The sequence below is a fragment of the Callospermophilus lateralis genome, chromosome 4 (assembly GCF_048772815.1).
Source record: "Callospermophilus lateralis isolate mCalLat2 chromosome 4, mCalLat2.hap1, whole genome shotgun sequence".
NCBI classification, from domain to species: domain Eukaryota; kingdom Metazoa; phylum Chordata; class Mammalia; order Rodentia; family Sciuridae; genus Callospermophilus; species Callospermophilus lateralis.
Window position 1 is genome coordinate 149,362,791 of NC_135308.1, and position 14,500 is coordinate 149,377,290.

Sequence of the window (14,500 nt, forward strand, 5' to 3'; positions counted from 1 at the left end):
TCTTTCCCATCCACACTCACCTTTCTAAAAGTGAGGTAAGCCATTACAATCTGTATCCTTCCCTTCCCATGGTAGCTGTTCACTACCCAGTTTGCACCCTACAGACTGAAGGGTTGGGGGGTGACTTTCCAAGTGGTAAGAACCAAATGAGCCTTTTCAATGAACTCAAGGGGTGAAAATCCCAACTGCCTTGAGTCCTTGTGTGAGAAGCCCCCAGGTGAGTGACCTTGGCAGAGGGGCCACAGCACTCTTCCCAAGCTCAGATCATGTCTCCCCAGCTGCCAGCACGTTCTGCCTCCAGTCTGCCTCCTTCCTCATCCATTTCTCCAATCTTTCTCCACTTACCGCACCACTGGTGGTCTGGGGTGTGCAGCCCAGATGTTTTCCCCAAGCGATTAAGAGATTACTTTTCAAGTGGCTTCACAGAGCAGATGTTCCCATTCGCCCCGTTGGCCCCCAATTGCTAAAATCTTTCCCTGCCCCAGAGCACATTGTGTTGCTGCTGTGTGTTTGATCAGGAGAGTACGAGCAGGAACAAGAGAGTCCCACGCTGACGACCGTTTGGCAGGCCAGCTCCTGGGCCTAAGTGTGTTCCTCCTCCCTTTGTTCCCATTACAGTTGTGAGCAGATGTTCTCAACTAGGCAACTGGCTGTTCTTTCTCTGGCCCCTGACACCAGTGCTGCTTCTCATTCCCTGCTTTATGCTAATCACAATATGCCCCAGACTCTATTATCTCTCTTTGCTGAGAAGCATCCACCACATTACTTCATCCAGAGCTTTGTTGGCTTAGCCTGGGCAATCTGTTAGATAAGGGAGTGTGCTGCTAGACCTACACTTCAGTTAAAGGTTGCTCACAATCATTTACCTACTTGAATCTATTCTTTTACCTACCTTCTGCTCCCCTCCCCATCCCACCTCCCATTCCAGCTTTAGCCAAGCTCAATTATTGCAATATTGCAATTCTAGTGATGTACTCTCTCACCTCCAAGTAATTATGCATTCCCTTTCTTATTTATTTATCTATTAATTTATTTGTTGTACCAGGGATTTAACCCAGGGGCACTTTACCACTGAGCCACACCCCCCTTTATGTTTTTATTTTTTATTTTTGAGATAAGTTCTCCCTAAATTGCTTAGGGCCTCATTAAATTGTGGAGACTGGCCTGGAAACTGTGATCCTCTACCTCCACCTCCCAAGTAGCTGGGATTATGGGCGTGCACCACCACTGCCACTCTATTTTCATTTTTTAGCATTCTCCTTTCTTTTTTCCCCCTTTCCTTTGGTAATTCCTGATGGATCATCCTTGAGATCTCTGCTTAAGCATGACTTTCTCTCTGACCTCTACCTGCTAGTCAAAAGCTCCCTTAGTTCCCAAAGCTCTCAGCCATTATTTCTCTGTATTATAATTGTCTTTTTTATTTTTCTCCATTTTGTCATTAAATTTTTGAATCTCAGCAAGTATGTTTCCATAACATCAAACAAGAAAGTTAAAATAGATTCTGTATTCCTCACTCTCCACTTTCTAACTGTGTTTACTGAGTCTCTATTCTGTGCTAAACACTTTATTAGACTGTGGAGTCATAAAGATGAGGGATGGTTGTCCCTGTCCTCGGTTAGGTGGGTTCTGTACACAGAGATCCAAAGTTGTATGGAGATATCATAGTTGTGGGAAACTGGGAACTTAGGGAATTAAAGTAGTCAATACTGCAAGCAGAACTGAGAAGGTATACATAGTTGGTTTAGAGTTGAAAAAAAAATGAACATAATAAATGGTTTAGAGCAGGCATTGACAAACTGCTCACCCACTGAATCCAGCCTACTGCCTGTTTTGTAAATAAAGTTTTATTGAAACACAGCCATGCCCATTCATTGCATAGTGCTATGGTTTCTGAATGCTACCATAGCAGTGTTGAGTAGTTGTCACAACCTAACATATACCATCAGAGTCCCAAATTATTACTACCTGGCTTTATTCAGAGAGAATGTGCTTGTTTTAGAGTGTAGGAAATAAAATTGGCCAAGAAATTTGCGGGGGGGGGGGGGGGGGAGGTGGTGGTGGTGGTGAGGGGGAAATAGAAAAGAGTGAAATAGTTCAAACAGATCTTAAAATGATGGAGCTCTATTATCAAGCTAGTATGCTACTGGTTTGGCAAAAAGCCAGAAGCTCATGGAAAACATGATAAGTCCAAAATAAATTGTTCATATAAGAAATTAATATCTGATGAAAATGACTTTTTAATTCTATTAGGAAAATAATTTATGTAATACACAGTATTAGAAAATTAGCTATTCATTTGGAAGAAAATGTTTTTCATTAGACTTTTGACACTCCTTGCCCATCCTTACCTGCCCCTGTTATCAATATGTCAATAATTTTGTAATCAATATTTCTTTCTTTGTTCACCAGTTTTTCTTGTGTCTCATTTTCTTTCTGAGCTTGATGTCACACAGCTGTGTAACAGCTTTTAGTAAATCCTTCTGTTAAGGTATGTAGTTAGTAAATTTTTTGTGTGTGTAAAAGGAAGTATCTAACCTATACTTTGACAGATAGTTTAGCTAAATATAGAGTTCTGCCCTTGGAAATAACTTCCCTCATCTTTCCAAAGACATTATTTTCTTCTGATAAATTTTTGTGATGATGCGTTTTCAATAAGCCCAATTATAGAATCCACTCATCTATAGAACATTGATCTTCAGGGGATTTAAAAAAATATTTTACGTATTTTCTTTGTAAAAGAAAGGTGCCCATGGTATATTAAGATGGATATTTTATTTTATGTGTATTTTAAAAATTCTTAGTCATTATTACTTTGATAGTCACTTCTGGACCATTTCCACAGTAGTCTCCTTATTGAGCTCTTGTTAAGCATTTGTTCGATCCTCTCATCCTTTTTGATAGACTCATATGTTGTCCAGAGCTGGGTGATTGGCTCAACTCTGTCTTTCCAGATATGGAAAAGGGTGAGGGTCAAAGGTCAAAGATTTTTTTTTCCAAGTGAGGCTTTGTCTTTTCTCTTTCTCTTTTCTTTTTCTTTTACATTTTTACTTTTAGGAAAAAAATGTGGTCCTTGGGAAGTTCTGCTATTACTTAGTTGTCCAGAGCTGTGTCATGTGACCTTCCATAGCTGTAAGGGAAGATGGGATAGTGAATATGTTTTTTCCCTAGCTTCTTGTGGTAGAGGAAGATAAGTCAAATGGGAGATTGGGAATAGATATCAAGTCAATCAACAGTATTTTCCACAGTGGTCTTGAATATCATTAGATTTCCTTAAGTGGCTGGGCACAGTGGCACATGCAGCCACTTAATGTGTGGTCCCTTTGAGCTTCAGTTTCCTGTCATCCCAGTAGCTCAGGAGGCTGAGACAGGAGGATCTCAAATTCAAAGCCAGCTCAGCAATAGCAAGGTGCTAAGCAACTCAGTGAGACCTTGTCTCTAAATAAAATACAAAAAAATAGAGCTGAAGATGTGGCTGAATTGTTGCGTTCCCTTGAGTTCAATCCCTGGTACCCCCCTTAAAATTTTTTTTCTTGTTGATTTTGACAATTTTTTATGTTTCTCTGCCCATCTACCTCTCCTTATCAATGGCCTAAATCTGTACCCCAGCCCCAAATTTAAAGAAGCAGGTCTGCTATTGATGGTGCCAGGTTTTGAGCTGACGTGTTCATGAGGTTTTGCTATCAAGTCAAACACCAAGTTTGGATGGTGATTTTTTTTCATTTCTAGTAGTAAAATCATTTCTGTGTTCATCTTTTTCCTCTAGAACTTAATGTTCTACAAGCTTAGAGTGGTAGGTCACAGTTGCTGACAACTGTTAGTGAGTGGAAGACCGATTCTCACATAGAGAGTTTGCTTCATATTAGTTCTTGGTAGCTAAATACTGGCCACTATTACCAATTTCTATACCTAGAGCCCAGCAGGCTGTTAGTATTTAATGATTTTGTTTAATTTGAAGCTCACTAAAATGTTCTTTCAAAAATGTAGCTACCAATACCTTTTTGGTTTTCTATTCTTATATTTTTACTAATATGTTTATTTGTTAAAATACAACAGTATCAACCAATGAGCTACCCAAGCCATCTATGACCTTTTTTTTCAGTTCTGAAACATGCAACTCTTTTTGGATTATTCTTTATTTGTGTAATTATTCCTTAGAATATATTGTGAGATTCTTAAAGCAAAAAAACTATAGACTTTTATGTTTCCCCAGAAGTTCAATAAATGATCACCACGGAACTGTAAAGACCCTTTTTAGGTCTATGAAGGTATTGATCACTACCATTATGCTCAATAGAATATCAATAATATGAGATTTTCCTTTATTCATTGAGTGGGAAATTGGAGGAGAGGATTTAAGGGTCCAAAGATGCATGCTAATTCTCCTGAGGATATTGGAGAACTTCAAGATGCTCCAATAATCACCTAGCCTAGTGATTTAAAGAAGGAACTAGACAGAATTCAATGTCTAGTTCTGTCATTATTAGCTGGTATGAACTTGGACAATTTTTTAATGTTTTTTATATGTTCAATCCCTTACCTGAGAAATTGGATATAATAATAGTGCCAACTTTGTAGAGTTGTAGCAGAGATAAACAAGATGATATGTATAAAGCTCCTATTACAGTGTCTTGCAGCTAGCAAACAAGTTGGAGAGGGTAACTGTTATTATCTAATAATTTTATTAATTTTTGGCTATCCACAAAGTGTTAAGCTATAATCTTCTTCTTCTTTCCCTCCATTCCCCCTCCTTTCCTCAAGAGTTCAGATCCACTATAACTAAGGCTAACCCAAGACAATAAACAAGCCAACTTTGATTGTTGCTTAGTGATCTCAACCCAAAACACATGCCTTCTTTGTATCTCTATTTATTTTGTCCCAGGATTTTCTGAGAACTGCTGTTCAGTCAAGGTCAAAATTCTAACCAGTGTTTTGCAATTAAGATGTCCTAATTACCTGTGTTTGTCAAATTAGGAAGATCAGTTTTAATTTCCTTCAGTCTCTCCTCCTCCCCTGTCTTTGCCAGTTCTGTGGTTTCCACTGCTTCCAATTCTCTGTCATTCACTGAAAACAACTATCTGCCTAATTGAGCAAAGCAATTCCTCATGAAGCAGAAAATGCTAATTGCAGTGAAGTTGAAGATTAAAGTATTACTTCTACACTCTGCTGCCCCTCCTAAGAGTTCAAAGCCCTGACTAATAGCTTCCTGCACCCTTCATGCACTTTGACCAAAAGACATACAGTAAGCTGTAGGACTTCACTCAATCACAATGTCTCCCTTTTATTCTAAGCAACTTAAAGGAGCACTATCATGTAACCGTCTTCTTATAAATCACATTAACAATGCACTTAAACACAGAAATAACCATTTGATTTTTTCATCCTCATTGAAGTAACTGTCATCAAAGAATTATGGCAGTTATGGAGGAATTGGAAAGTTCTCTCTGTCATGTGTGAAGATTGAGTTGGCAATACAAAGAGAATCCTTGGGAAGCTGTCTGTGCTTCTGTAACAGGATAACTAAGGCTGGGGAATTTATGAATAATAATATTCTAAGCAGTTAAATCAGATTAGAAAACTTTGTCTACCTACACCCATTCCACCCCCAAAAGCTCTAGTGAGTGTCATGGCATAGCCTAGACCTTTAGGTCCTATAGTCAGCTATGTTCTTCTCTCTGTTGTCTTTTCAGATATAAATTTATCTTTCAACCTGTATTATATCATTGAATGCATTTGATTGGAGCTTATTTTTTAAGATTGAATATTATTATTGTTTGCTTTTTTTAGTAGACTATAAGTAAATCTCAAATTTTAATGTACTTTAGAATCACTTAAGGCACTTATTAAAAATGAATATTCCTATTCTTGGCCATGGGAATTCTAATTCTGTAAAACTGGAAGCAGCCCTTGAGTGACTCTCATGTCCCTGGTCTGCAGATAACACCTTGAGAAATACTTTTATGATGTCCTATCAAGAGATTAGATCATAGTTGGCTTGTTTAGTTGGTTTGTTGTTTGGATTTTTTCCCCCTTAACTTTTGTCCAGTATGATGTATAAACATCTAAATGCAATAAATGTGGACTTGATACTTTTCCCCCATTTTTTGAGGCTTCCTTCTAAGCAAAAGGTCACAAGGAATTTGTACTTCATTTGGACCCACGTCACCAACATCCCACTTCTTCCTGCTCATGAGGTCTCTCCAGCTATGGGTGCTATTGTCTTCTGGGGACTCATGCTGCCCTTCAGGCTTGTAGGAGGCCCTGTTTCACCAGGATCTGTGACATTATTGGTATGCTTTGCTTTGGCAGCCTCCCTGGAGGTGTGTGTGTCCTCTACACACTATCAACGTGCCTGTGTCCAGGACAAGACAGTAAGTCTTTTATGCTTGGTAGAATTTTACACTCACCTCTGCCACTGTATTGAGAAAGCAACCATTGACAACACATAAATGATTGGTCCTGGCTCTGTGTTAATAGTCTTCACTTATGGACACCAAAACTTAAATTTCATATAACTTTCTTATGCCACCAAATATTATTACTTTTTGTGACTTTTCAGCCATTTAATAAAGTCATGACTGTTCTTATTTCCAGGGACTGTACGTGCACAAGCAATAGGGTGATTTGGCCTTGGGAGGCAGTTTGTCAATTCTTTTTAGAGGGTGGGGATTCCCCCGCCACTTAAGACCAGTCCTTCTGCTCTGTTCTATGACGCTATTCCTTCCTGCTACTTTTGAAGCCTCACTCAGTTTGTATACCTTTTCTGTCCTGTTCCTTCTTGTCCTTACTTCTGACCCCTCTGGATACACACCCTAACCTATCTCATTCTAAATTAAACTCCCTTGGTCCTTGCGATGGTCGATTTTATATACCAACTTGGTTAGGCTTTGGTGCTCAGTTATTTGGGCAAACACCATTTAGCTGTTGTTGTGAAGGTATTATTAAAATGTGACCAGCATTAAAATTGACTCTAAAGATTGGAGATTATCCTCCATAATATGGGTGGGTCTCATCTGATTGGTTGAAAGCCTTAATAGCAAACACCAAGACTTCTTAAAAAGAATGAATTATTCTCAAGCCTGGAACATAGAAACCCTGACTCTGTTTCCATTTTGCTGTGTTGCAAGGATTCTGACTCCAGATTGCAACATCAATGCTTTCCTGAATTTTCAGCCTACTGGTCCACCCTATAGAGTGTGAGTTGGTTAATATCATGAACACTTAAATCTCTATTTCTGTTCCACCCACATCCCTCCATCTCTCTTCTCTACATCCTAATGATTCTATTTCTCTGGAGAACTCTAACCAATATAGACCCCTGTCATTCTTTTAGCTGATTCCCACACTATATCCCCTTCAAATCCAAATTTGGAATAGCAATGTTCAGAGCCAGGAGTTGCAAACTGAAAAACCCGCAGGCTGAGCCTGACCTTGTGTATGTTGTTTGACCAGCAGGGTGTGGAGCCATTTAATGTAAAACACAACCTTGGCATGGAACAACACCATTTATAAACTGGAAGATTTGATTGAAGTTTCCAGATTTCTACTTTCCTTGAAATTAGGAGATTGGGAAACCAGTTTCACATTCTTAAGCAGAGCTGAGGAGGTGGTCGATCAGTAACTGTCCTCCCGAGGTCTGACACGTGCTTTCCACTTGCCACGGTCCCCACCACCCTCTGCCATCTCCAGCAAGACTCATTCTCCAGCTGCAGCTGTGGCTTTCTGAACATGTGTCCTCCAAGGTGCACTTCATCATCTTTACCATGACCAAGCATCCTGAGCTGAAATGGCTCCTGTCCAACTCTCCTGACACCCTTCTCTCTGTTGAGGGTTCGATTTTGGCCATGCAGTCATTCAAATATACCAAGCTCATTCCTGATTCAGAGTCTTGACTTTTCCCAATATCTCTTGGCCTAAAATGTTCCTTCCCTAAGAATCCACATGACTGACTTCCTACTCTTCAGGGCTTGGTTTAAATGTCATCTCCCCAGGGAAGTCTTCCCTGAGCTCCTGCTCATCTTACTGCCTACTCTTTGCTCCATCTCCTTTTCTTGATATTTAAAGAATTCAGAAATTATATTTTCTATTACTTTGTTTTTCTACCTCCTCTCACATCACCACTGAAACCCCCCAAGTTTATGATAATAATGGCACATGTAGATCTGGACCCACATTCTGCAATGAATATCTCCACTTGCCTGGCCTCTGTGGGCGTGTGAGTCTGTGACTCCAGGTCTTCGCTCACCTTTACCAGCCCCTCACCCCTTCCCTTCTCCTTCACTCCTCAATTCTCCCCCTGTTGTTTCCAGCCCCACAACTTGACTGCAGTGACTCTCGCCAGGGTTGTCGATGACCTCCAATTTGCCTCATCTCTTGTGGTTGCTCTTTTGTTCCTGGGTCTTTCTGCTGCACTGACCCTCTCTTGGTTCTTTTGATCTCTTTTCCCTCTGTTTTGTGATATTCCTCCAATTCCATTTTCAATTCACCACTCTTGCTGCTCTGCACGCTCTGAGCAATCTTATCTAATCCTTGGCATTTCAATAAGCAGTATCCAAACTCCTGTTAGAAATCTCCATTTGGGTTTCCTGCAATTACCTCAGCCTAAACAGAATCCATCATCTGCCTTAATTTGGTTTTCCTGGAAAACATATTCTTAAATGGAGATTGGCACACAGGAAATTTATTGGGAAGTGTTGTTGGCAACGGGCCCCATGAGAGAGAGAAAGAGAAGCAGGGCTGGGTAGAAGGAAAATTTGATGTGATGAAATACCATATTGGTGAATCAAATACTCTTTAAGCTCTGACACCCATGCTGGCTGAGTTTCTGAGAGAAAGAAAGGTAAAAACATACCTGGAATAAGTGTCAATTCTAGTGAAAATGAATGATGCTCCTTTCTGAGTGAAAGGAATACAATGTAGTTGACCTACCACCAAGTGGCTGGCTGCGCTCCTCAAGGGAGATCTCATTTTGGGTTTTTAGTGTTGGGTCTCTGTTGGCAGTTGTACTTTTGGCAATGATGGCAGGTAAATCAGCCTAAAGAGTGAGAACCAAGATGTTAGCTTATGCTTAGCTTCTATACCAGCCACCATGACTACTCTATTCATGTGCCTGTTGTGCCAATGATGGATGAGAATTGGCTGACTTATTCTGTCTCTACTCGGTTGTTTTTATGCCTCTTCCATTTTGGATACTCTCTGGTGAGCATTAACATATAATTCAAAATCACTCACTTTCTGTGCTGAATCTCACAGACCAATCCATATATTAATTCATACACCTCATCTCCAAATCTACTTGTTCTTGATCTCCCATATTTTCTCCTTCCAGTTCTTCAGCAAGCTAGCCAATCATTTACTGTAGGTTTTGAATTCATAAATAACCTCTTCTCTGGCCACTTCTCTTCCCACACAAAGTGGACAATCAGATGCATGTCCTAAAGTTCCACCCACTGAGGGGATTTTTCTCTCACTGCTATCTTTTAGGGCCATCTCTGCATGGAACTATAATATAATTTTTGGCTTGTGTGTACATACTGAGTTGATCCATACGTTAACTGAGTTTGGCATTTTTCGTCTTCCATCACTTGGTCAAAAGGAACTCTTTTTAAAAAAACAACTTTATTTAATTAATTAATTAATTTACTTATTTATTTTTATGTGGTGCTGAGGATCAAACCCAGGGCCTTGCACATGCTAGACGAGCACTCTACTGCTGAGCCATAACCCCAGCCCTCAAAAGGAACCCTTAAGCAGACATAGGTCTGAGTTGAAGGAGAGACACTGGTGTAATTCTGATGGCCATTCCTAGGGAGAGTCTGTTATGAGCCATCAACAGCCACACTGCCAACTGGGGGAATAAGAGTCTAAGTCTTGGGTAGTGTGCTAAATTATTTACTATATTATCATCCCAATGAAACTGCCTCTCCTGTATTCCTTTTCTTTTGATTGGTAGAACCAGAACTCATGTTGTCAATGAAGCTGTAAGCATACAAATAGTTCTGTACTCTCTCTCTCCTTAACCTACTTCTCCATCTTAGATGTATCCAAATACCAATTACTGATTGCTACATCTCTAAACATTTTTAGACTCCTCCCTCTCCTTATCAGTGGAAATAGGAATGATCAAAACTAAACTTCCAAAACATCACTCCAGCTTCATCATGGAGGCAGGACTGAGAATAGGAAAAATTAGGAAGTTAATGCCAGGAGAGACATAATAGAAGCTCAAAGGTTATTTTAGGTTGAAACGTAGAAAAAATGGCTAAATTCCAGTGATATTAGTCAGGCAGACTTGACAACTTGGAAGTTAGTGGTAGAGGCTGTAAAATGACTTCTCAGAATCAACTTGAACAATGTGGAGAAGGCAAATGATGTATATTTAATTCTAGGCTCCTTGTTATTTATTTATACATGTGATCATCTGGGATGTATGTATTTCTTACATTCCACTCATTTTAGAACTTAATTGATTGGCTTTGTGATGATTTGAATATTTTCTTCCAAAAGCATGTGTTGAAACAAATTCCCAGTGCAACAGTATTGGGAGATAGAGCCATGAGGTTAGAATGAATGAATTAATGCTGTTATTATAGCAATGGGTTCATTATCATTCCTTGTAAGAGTGGGAATTAGGCTCTCTTTTACTTTCCTTCCCTCCCTCCCTCATTCCTTCTCTCCCTCCATTCATCTCTCCTTCCTTACCTTCCTCTGTTACTCTCTCTCTCTCTCTCTCTCCCTCTCCCTTTCTCTCCCCTCTTTGCCTTTCTGCTTTCTCCCATGAGATAGCCCAGCAAAAAAGTCCTCACCAGATGTAGCAAATGAGGATCCCTCGATCTGTGACTTCTCAGTCTCTAGAACAAAACAATAAATTTCTTTTCATCATAAATTACCTAGTCTCCGGCATTTTGTTATAGTGGCACAAAACAGACTAAAACAGTCTTGGATCTCTATATCTAGTTGCCCTATAATCAGGAAAAAAAGAAAACAGAAAAACAGTGCTGAGGAAAGCTTTGCTATAGTCCTGGCAGATGGAATATTCAACTTCATTCTGAATAAGAATTACTATTACAGGTAGCATTCTGTAGTCCTAACAGGTTTGATTGATTCATTTATCTTTATCTCTGGAGAATATAATCACTATCTGGCACACAGTAAGGATACAACAATTATTTTCTGAAATAAAACATTTTTTATTACTAAGCCACTTTTAAATTAAACTACTTAATTATTATTTGCTTACTGATGTCATGGGCCTCCATGACCCATACACAAGCTGTTAGAAATTGAGTGGGGCAAATTGACTAGGGTAATACTTGGTTCATGTCTATTGCTACTTTCCACTATGTTTTCTAGTTTTAAATAAACTCTGAAAATCTTGTGTGGAACTTTAATAATAGCAGGTCAATCAGTTGAATTGCTTGGAAATCAGCTTGGATAATTCATCTTGGTAGAGGACAAAGTCAGGGCAGGCAAAGGGAAATGGAATTTGGCTCTAATATTTCCTAATAATCCTCCTTAACAGCACTGTTTTAATAGAGCCATGGAATGTTAGAAGTAGAAGAGGCCTTAGAGACCATAAAACTCAACCTCTTCCTCTTACAAATGAGGACAGTGAGGCCTAGGAAAGCTAAGCAAAGTTACCCAATGTTTCACAGCTCATCAGTGATTGAGTGGGACGCAGAAGCCAATGCTCTGTCTTCTAAATCAGGTCAAGTCAAGCATAATTTGAGTAACTACTATATTTTAGGCAATTTGCTAATTTCTGATGCTTTAGAAATCAATCTCCTGATCTTTAGTTTCTTAATGGGAGTCAGACACAAAGTCAGATTTTAATACCACGAATTCAGCGGCGTGAGATAAATACAATGCAATCATAGCTAATCGCTACAAGTTGATAAGAATTTATAGAACATTTTGCTGATAGCTTTATATAGTTTAGTTCATTTGATCCTCTTAGTGGTTGCTTTGAATCTATTATCTTTTCCCAAGTCTAAGCTGTGGATGAGACTGGAAGGATACATTGAATTCTTGTTCTGATTGTTTCTTTTTCCCCCCAAGTCTGAAGATGTCCACCATCTAGACTGTGGTGATCACTAAATCCTCCTCCATTGTGTTTGGGGGTATAGGGAATAATAGGTGCAGGAACCCTACAAGAAGCAGTGCTGAGGAAAGCTGTGCTATAGTCCTGGCAGATGGAAAGGAAGTTTGCCATGTTTATTATTTCTTTGGGGATTATATAGGGATGTTATAAGATCATAAGGTCATATGTAAAGCTGGTGAAAGGCCTTTTAAGGTTTACAAGGCACACAAAAGAGTGTTGGTTGCAGTTTCTGACAGCTAAGCCATGAACATGGCTTTTACTGCTTCCTAGGGACTGACTTCTGAAAATCTACAGCAACATCAATTTACATTTTGACAGTTCCCTAAATACATCATAACCATGTCCTAAAATGCTTTATAGGAAGACTGGGCAATTGGCTGTTGAAATCAAAGAACTTTAATGAAAACAGAATCAAAAAGCCAAGATTTACTTTGAGATTTTACTGATCCACAAGGGAGTTAAATGTGTTCCCTGTATCCTGGAACATTCTAGGGGCCTGATGTCATTGGAATCAAGACTGGCTCAAGAGGTTGCTGGAGAGCAGTTTGCATATGTTTAGCGCCTACATCCCTAAAACTTTTGCTACTGACAAACTAGTTTATTATATAATTAGAGAATAAAAACGGAATCTTTAGGAACTCTTATTGTAAGATGTCCACATTGTCTTACAAGATCATTTGTTATTGAGCATTTATTAAACAAAGAGAAACAGAATCCCTGACTTTGAGGAGCTTATATTCTCATTATGAGGATGAATACAAATAGAAAGCAAATAAAATGATTCTGGTACCAAGTAACACAATGAATATCCAACTGAATGATGGCGTAGAGGGAAAAATAGGATAGTGTACATGCATATGAGGGAGGTGGGGCAGTAGCTTTTAGCTTAGATGATTAGAAAGGCCCTTCGTAGTTGGGAACCTAGGTAAGAGAAAACCAAAATAGCTGGAGTGCAGGAACAGGAACTGGAGGAGGAGAAACTGGAGTGAAGGGATCGAGGTGGCCAAGAGTTAGATCATGCGGGGTCTCGATCCTGACTCAGAATGTGGATTTCACTGGAAAGCCATTGAAGAGCTTGATGGATTGTCTGAATTGTTTTATGAAGGCTATACCATTGCTATGTGGGTGAGTAGCAGGAGTAAATCTCAAGAGGCCAGGGAGAAGGCAGATGAAGTTTTCAAGGTAAGAGAAAATGGGTGAAGTCATCCTCACCCTTGAAGGCCCAATTACAGGTTGCTTCCTCTGTGAAAACTTCCTGACACTGCCTTGCCCTCCCCACCCACACATATAACCAGTGTCATTTCAGTGTTCCCCTAGCACTTTGCACATGGCTCCCTTGAGGACTCACTGCTGGAGCACATCCAGAGAGGGACCTCCTGCTCCATTTGTCTAGACTGGAATGCAGCATGGTACCAACTGTAGCTAGGACGCGCCGGCTCAGACAGCCCAGCATGATGCATAAGCAGTTACCAAGCTAAGACACCGCTGGCTGTAACCTTTCCCACCAAAGAATGCTTGGCTGCTTTTTAGGTGTCCGTCCAGTTTTGGATTTCCCAAGGGCTGGAAAATCTGCCGTCCTAAACATGTTGCCCTGTTTTGCCATCGGAGTGAGATCATGGGACTAGGACTCTACCTGAAGGTGCTTTCTAGCTCCATCCTGAATCTGAGCCAGGGAGCTGGGTGGAAAAGAGAGAGGAACTGTGAACCCTCCAGTTGTGTACTTTGAGTAGGGCTAAATGTGCATTGATTGATACTAACATAACAAATTGTAGCCTGAGAGTCTAAGGCTGAGTGGATGCTAATTATGTATTTTTTTCCTCTTCATATTCTGCCTCCGGCCAGGGATGGGGCTGCCAAGTATAAGTGTGGGCTGCAGAATTTTTACTTGTTTTTTTATTTTCCAAAGCCTTTGCATGTTCAAATTCTTTATAACACAATTGAATTCACATTAGGTCGATTAAACAAACAAGGGCCTCTGTTCATGAATCAGTCTTCAGAAATCTACCATTGCCTGATTAATTCCCTTTTGAGAAAAAAAAAAGAAAAAAGGCTTAAATGATTCAGACTGTGCCAGTGACTCAGCAAATGAGTTGCATGAAGAGTCAGGCCGACCTGGGTTGAAATCTGAGTTCTGCCGCTTGCTCGATGTGTGACCCTGAAATAGTCACTTGATCTCTGGAGATTCTGGGTCCTCATGTATTGAATGAGCATAGTCATCCTCACCTGCTATCCCACGGTCAGTGCAGTGTGTACATTCTGCATGGCTCTGTGTTGATATCTTTGCTTTGGGTCATTGAAGCTTACTGGTATCCACTGGGTAGGCACAGTCCAGGAGCCTATCTTACTTGTCCCTAGAATATCTGCTCTAAAGTGGGACCACCTTGCAGCATACAGTAGGCACAC